Source organism: Papio anubis, chromosome 7, assembly GCF_008728515.1.
Source record: "Papio anubis isolate 15944 chromosome 7, Panubis1.0, whole genome shotgun sequence".
Lineage (NCBI taxonomy): Eukaryota > Metazoa > Chordata > Mammalia > Primates > Cercopithecidae > Papio > Papio anubis.
In genome coordinates, this window is record NC_044982.1 from 137,328,346 (window position 1) to 137,335,611 (window position 7,266).

Consider the following 7,266-nt stretch of genomic DNA (forward strand, 5'->3'; position numbering starts at 1 on the left):
GCAATGATGTCATAATCTGCAGGTCTGCTTGATTATTGTCATAAACCGGTGGCCTGGGCAGTGAGGTGTGGGTCCAAATGTGTGTAATAAAAATAGGATGTGTACATTGATCTAGCAATTGCTGAAGTAAAAGAAAATGTGCACACAGGATGGGTTCAAGAGTGGACCTAATGACGGCTGTCTCAAGGTTCTGCAATAAATAAATGGAGTAAGCAGAGTCACTAACAATATTGATAGGCTGAGTGGAAAAGGTTTCTAGGGCCAATATTAGGGCTCCAACCTCAGCTCTCTGAGTGCTAGTAAATCCAGATCGAGTGAGGGAGTTATGTGGTTCTCATCAGATAGCCGCTTTTCCATTTTTCCCAGAGCCATCAGTAAAAAACATTAAAGCATTAGGTACGGGGGAGTGAACTACTTTTGTAGGTATAACTACAGCAGTACAAGATAAGAACTGAAGTAGTTTGTCAGCAGGAAGGGCATCTTCTATATGGCCTGCATAATCAGAGAGTGCTATCTGCAGGTCTAGAGATAAGGGCAAAACTGCTTTGAATTGTTTTTTACTCAAGGGAATTTTTATGACATCAGGGTCATAACCTAGCAATTGATTGCATCGTCTGCAGCCTGTATAGATAAGTTTACTAACTAGCTGGATAGAGGGAGATAGTGTTTTAGTCCTGATAGGTGAGCAAAAACCCATTCTAGAAAAGGCAGTCCTGGGGCCATCTGTCCCATTAATCTTGTTGAGGAATGTTTGGTAGGAAAAACAAATAATTGGACTGAATATCGTGAGTCTATGCTATCTGGTTGCCTCTGACAAATAGCTTGCTCTATTTCCTCAATTTCCCTTTGTGCTGCGGGGGTTAAATACCTGGGGGAGTCTAGGTCTGCATTGCCTTTTAGGATAGAAATCAGGTTTGTAACTTATCACTAGTTATGCCTAAGGTGGGACAAAGCCAGTTAATATTACCTAGTCATTTTTGATATTCATTTAAGGTGTGTAAGTTGTTAGGATTTAATTTAACCTTCTGGGGTCTTACTGACCGGGAAGTTAGTATCTATCCAGGATATTTTTAAGGAGAGGACATCTGTACTTTTTCAGGTGCTATGATTAAACCTCTTAATTGTGTATTCTTTTTGACAGAGGCATATAAACTTACAAGTATTGGCTCTGTTGGAGATGCCAGTAACATATCATCCTTAGAATGAATAATCTTGCAATTATGAAATTATTTTCTACTGGGGAGCAAAGCCTGATTTACATGATACTGACACATGGTAGGACTGTTTAGCATTCCTTGAGGAAGTAGTTTCCAATGAAATTGGCAAACTGACCTTTCATTATTGATAGCTGGTATTGTAAACAGAAATTTTTCTCTGTCCTGTTTTGCAAGGGGAATAGTATAAAGACAGTCTTTTAAGTCAATAATGACTATAGGTTAATCTCGAGGAATCGCCATGGGGAAAGGGAGCCCTTGTTGAAGAGGCTCCATAGGTTGCAAATTAGCATTGATAGCACATAAGTCATGCAAAAGTCTCCATTTACCAGACTTTTGGGGAATGACAAAAATGGACTAATTCCAAGGGCTGTTTGATGGCTCTATATGGACAGCTTTTAAATGTTCCTCAACTAATTCATGGACCCTTTGTAATTTCTCTCCCTTTAAAGGTCACTGTTCTACCCAAATTGGATATTGAGAGAGCCACATCAGGGGTAGGGGAGGAATTACAACAGTGGCCATTATTAAAAAGGGCTCTGCAGAGTGACCCCCCATTGGGCTAATAGGTCTTGTCCCCAAAGTTTAACAGGGATGGGCATGATTAGAGGTTGTATAACTGCTTTTCTTTCTTCCAAATCACAACATGTCAGGGGATGTTTGCTCTGCTTGGCTGTGTGCATGTCCCTGATGCTAACAATTTTTTGTTTCTGAGTGACCCAAGGCCAAGTTTCCAGTCAGTTTTGATCACTAATGATAAAAATGTCTGCCTCTGTGTACAATAAGCCAGTACAATTTTTATTTCCAATTTTTAAGGTAATCATGGGTCTCTGATCAGTGATTAATTGGTTCCAGTATACCCCTGTGGCTCCCATGCTTCCAAAACTTCCCTTTCCCCTTTCCTTTCCCTGAGTGTTGGGGACCCAGTATGGTAAGAGTAGTAACTGAGCTATCTTTGATCCAGGGGAAGAATATGCAGACCTTTACATTCCATCATAATATCTCACCTTGGTAATCACTATCAATTACCCTGGTGAACACATTGATTCCTCTACTGGATAGGCCTGATCACCCTATGACTAATCCCACTGTTCCCTGAGGCAGTGGGCCCCAGATCCCTGTTGCAACCCTTTTAGGATCTTCTCCTTCTTTTAGCACTAATTTGTTGGGGCAGAGTAAGTCCAGGCCTGTGCTCCTAGAGGTGGCTGCTCTGAGAGAGAGGACTGCGGGCTTTCCATCTGACCGAGGAAAGCTGTTGGCATTGCCCCAGTTTGGAGCGGGGTCTGGGGCTGACCCCTAATGAAGTTTCTCACCTAGGGGATTGCTGTTTTTATCAAATTTGTACTTGCATTGATTTGCCCAATGTTTCCCCTTTTTACATTGGGGATATACAGAAGGGAGTTCTTTTCCTGAGTTAACTTGGTCTCTACTATTGGGGCATTCCCGCTTCATATAACCTGGCTCTCTGCTTAGAAAACAATTTGGGTTTTTCTTCCTTTTCTCTTTAGGAGGCTTTAATGCCATAGCCAATATTTTGGCTTTGTGTGTTTCAGTCCCTACCAGTTGACACACTCAGACAAATTCCCCGACTGTAGCTGCTTTTCCTCTGATTGGCTGCATTGCCTGTTGGCAATCCACATTAACGTTTTCATAAGCCAGTTGCAACAATAAGATATCAGCAACCTGGGCATGACTAATTTGTCTTTTAATTGCCAGGGTTAACAGATTGACAAATTGAACAAATGGCTCCTGAGGCCCTTGTTGAACATTTATAAAAGATCCCTGTTGAACTCCACTTTTAGGAATTCGATCCCAAGCCCTAAAAGCAAACAAAAACACTTGGGTATAGGCTTGGGGAACAAAACTTAATTGTTGTTGTACATTGGCATAGGGACCCCTGCCCTGGAGAAGAGCAGCTGTTATGTCTTGCCCAGCCAATTGATTCTGGTTGGCTTGTTCGCACAACTCATCATATTCTGCCTTCCAGAAGAGGTATTGACTGGGCTCTAAAGTTGTTTTAGCTAGCACTGACCAGTCCCATGGTGTCATATGGAAGTTGTCTGCGATGGCTTCAGTTAATCCTTTCGTAAATGGGCTAGTGGCTCTGTTTTCTTTAATGCTTTTTCTTATCTCTTTATAAGCATCAAAATAAATGGGTTCATATACCTGATTGCCTTGTCAATCTCGCATTACCAGGCAGGCCAAGAGCTCCCCTTCTAATGCTGCCTGCCTAAGACGGGTCCCATAGCTGCAGTGTGGGACCTTGTCTTTTTTCCAATTAATATATTCAAGGAAGGGGCTCAGGAAAAATCTCCGTTTTCTCTTTTGTACCTTTCGCTGGTAACAGCGGGGCTGAGGGAGGAGGAGGTGGTGGTAAGGTAGGGGATAGTTCCTCCTCCCTTCCCTTTTTAGACTCTTCCATGTAGAGTGGGACCAAATCTGTCCTGTCTAAGGCCCATAACATTAAAGATGTTACCGGGACCTGTTCCCCTTGCGCATAATTGCATTTAAGATTTCTCCCCGCTAGTTCCCAGACCTCTAGGTCTAGTGTGCCTTCTTCCAGAACCATGGGTTATGGGAAACAACAGTTTGCATTACATCCCTTAATTGAGCCTGCGAAACTGAGGCTCTGCTAGCTTTAAGGAGCTATTTCAATACTTTTATATACTGTTTCTGTTGAGCTGATAACTGTTGTCTCATGATGAAACCCTCAAACTTGGAAATCCTGAGTGGACACCAATGACTTACTGACTGCAGAGTCTCTTCACTTTCATTTTTCAAGGTTCCATTGTGATCTGTTGCAGCATTCCTCACATGGCGCACCAGCTGCTGGATTTGTCCCACAGACCCTGGCTGAGCAACAGACAAAAGGAGTACTCAGACACAGGTATCCGATAAGAGCAGCTAGGGGACTGCCTGGCACTAGGTGGCTGAAGAGCCAGCAGCCCTGATAAGCCAGAGCTGCTTGTATTTATTCAGTACTGGTATAGTGTCAAAGGCCTGGAACCAACACAATCTGTGACATTGTTGTCCCCTCTTGCAGGGAGCAGTCTTGTGCACAGATGATCAAAGGTCGGTCTCTGGATGACATAAGTAAATAAGCTTATCTAGATAGATTCCTTTACACTCCCTTGTTACCTCGTCCTTGCCCTTAGCCTCAAGGTAAGAGAATTAGCTGCCTTCAGTTTTATTCTCTCCCAAAGCTTTTGCAAGACCTTCCAACTGTTCAAAAAGGTTTGCATCTTTCCTTATAGCTTTTCCCACCACCCTGACCAATCTCCTACACAACATGATGCTATGGAAAGAGCTCAAGACCTGGGACAAGAATGAAATCACATTCTTCCTACCCCAGTTAATTGCTTCCTCATCTCACTCCAGTCATTGAACATCAGTAGAACCTCAGCTTCCTCATCTGCAAAATGGGAAGGTGGCAATCACCACAGAGGACTTGTAAGAATTTGTTCATATATTTTAATAGTTAAATGAATGGGTTCTCAAGCCAGGCTGTCTGAGTTCAAACCTCCTTCTATCACATTTCAGCTCTGTGGCCCTGGGAAAGTTATTTCTTCTCTCCCTACTTCAATTTTCGTATCTGTAAAATGGTGATAATAAGAGGATTCACCTCATGGGGTTGTCATAAGGATTACATGAAATAATACTTGTAAAGCTCCTGGAATAGTGGCTGGTACAGTGTAAGCACTCAGTAAACAGAAGAGTTAACATTTACCATGCATTATAGTCCCCAAAACAGTGGCTGGCATACCACACATGTTCAGTGACTGCTAGTTATTATGACTACTGGGACTTCCACTCAGCTGAGGGAAGGAATGTCTGCCCTCACTTTTCATTTCCTTTCTCTCAATGTCTGGTATGAATCAGATGTGAGTCCCCTGAGGTGTCATTCTGGCCCTGGGGGAGGAGAAGGAGAGGATGTGAAGCCAAGTGAACAGATTAGTGACATCAGGCGAGCATCCCAGGCTTCATGGGAGAGCTCAGGCCCAGGATCAACTGACCTTTCCACAGGAAGAGGAGAAACCACAGCAGCTCTCACTTTCCCTGGGTTTTCCCTGATTCATGATAAGTCATGCTTCCTAGGTCCTGCCCTGTGAAGAAAGATGTTTCTTCAGAAGACAGGAGTGTGTGACTAGGGTCCCAGGCTCTGCGCTCAGACAAGATGTTTTGATGAGGTTGCCTGGGCCATGGTGAGGGGAGGTTTTAGCTTTGAAGGGGCCTCCAAGTCCCTGTGGTAATCACTGAAGAGGATAAGTACCTGTCTCAAAGATAAATGTCCTCTTCAGAGGTCAGCAGCAGAGGCAACTAAGCAGTCTCTGGTTGGCTGTTTAGCATAACTGCTATTACTTTCTCTAAAATTAGTCCATGCCTTACTCCTGGAATGGACAAATTACCTGTGCATCAAGGTAATTTCCAGAGAAAATTTTCAGAGAAGTTAATTTCTCTGGAAATTACCTTGATGCACATTCATTTTTTCTATAAATATTGGAGGGTTCACCGTATGCCAGGCATAGTGCTAGGGAATATACTCAAAGAGGTTTTCACAAAATCCTAAATAATAATCAATATTTATAATGTTTTTTGTGTTAATATAAATGGGTTCAGAGTCCAATGTGGGCATAGTAAATGGGTATATCACGCAAGGCTTTACAGATAAAATAACATTAAGGTTAAGCTGTTGGTTAAAATTCTATCTCTGCTACTTACTCTATATCTTGGAGAAGGTTTCTTAAACTTTCTGAGCTTTTGCTTCTCCATCTGTAAAATAAAGATAATGGTAGGGCTCTGTATGTGGATTGAGTGAGATAATACATATAGAATGGTGTACCAGGAACACAATTAACAAATGGTGGCTATTTTTATTGGTGAAAATCTGTACATACCTAAAAATTCCATGTGGACAGTTTCCCAATATTATGGCATATTTGGAATTTACTATTCAAGTTTTCATTCCATGGATGGTTGTGTTTGAGCCTAAAATCCTGCAGTGAGGGCTGCTGAAGACTGTCATGGTTGCTTAAGATCTACTGAAATTCTGAGTATTAAAGGCTGAGTTCAAGAGGGGGATGCCTGCATAGGTAGGGCCAAATAGAATCAATGAGTAGAGAGCTTTCCCTGGGGGGCTCACAAACTGCCTCTTCTGCTCATACTCCTAGCCTTACAGGAAGTCTTGTGAGGCCATTCGCACTGGCTGGCTGCATTCCAAAGCTAGGGGGAAGAGGAGAGAGAAACAGAGCTCTAAGTCACCTTGAGTTCACAAACTATTCAATTCCTTCTGTGAAAACCTCTATCACCCCTGTAGATGAAGGCATCCTGTATAATAAATGACCCTTCCCCAAATTGTTCAAAATGTGTCTATTATGAGCATCAATTTGCGCCAGGCGCAGAAGTCATACGTGCTTGCCATCCTCTATCATTTCCACGTAACATGAACAAAATGGCTGCAGCATCCCAAAGGGAACAGTAACTTTGAGCTATTCAGTACAGGTTCTATAGAAGTAGCCTTGGTTCCTTCTGCCCTTTCTGTCTTCCATCAGTTTCATGGGTCTTTGTTTTCATTCTATTTTTTTTTTATTATAATTTTAAGTTCTAGGGTACATGTGAGGTTTGTTACATATGTATACATGTGCCATGTTGGTGTGCTGCACCCATTAACTCGTCATTTTCATTAGGTATATCTCCTAATGCTATCCCTCCCCCCTCGATGCTCCCCACAATAGGTCCCGGTCTGTGATGTTCCCCTTCCCGAGTCCAAGTGATCTCATTGTTCAATTCCCACCTATGAGTGAGAACCTGCTGTGTTTGGTTTTCTGTTCTTGCCATAGTTTGCTGAGAATGATGGTTTCCAGCTGCATCCATGTCCCTACAAAGGACATGAACTCATCCTTTTTTATTGCTGCATAGTATTCCATGGTGTATATGTGCCACATTTTCTTAATCCAGTCTGTCACTGATGGACATTTGGGTTGATTCCAAGTCTTTGCTATTGCGAATAGTGCTGCTATAAAGACACATGCACACCTATGTTTATTGCAGCACT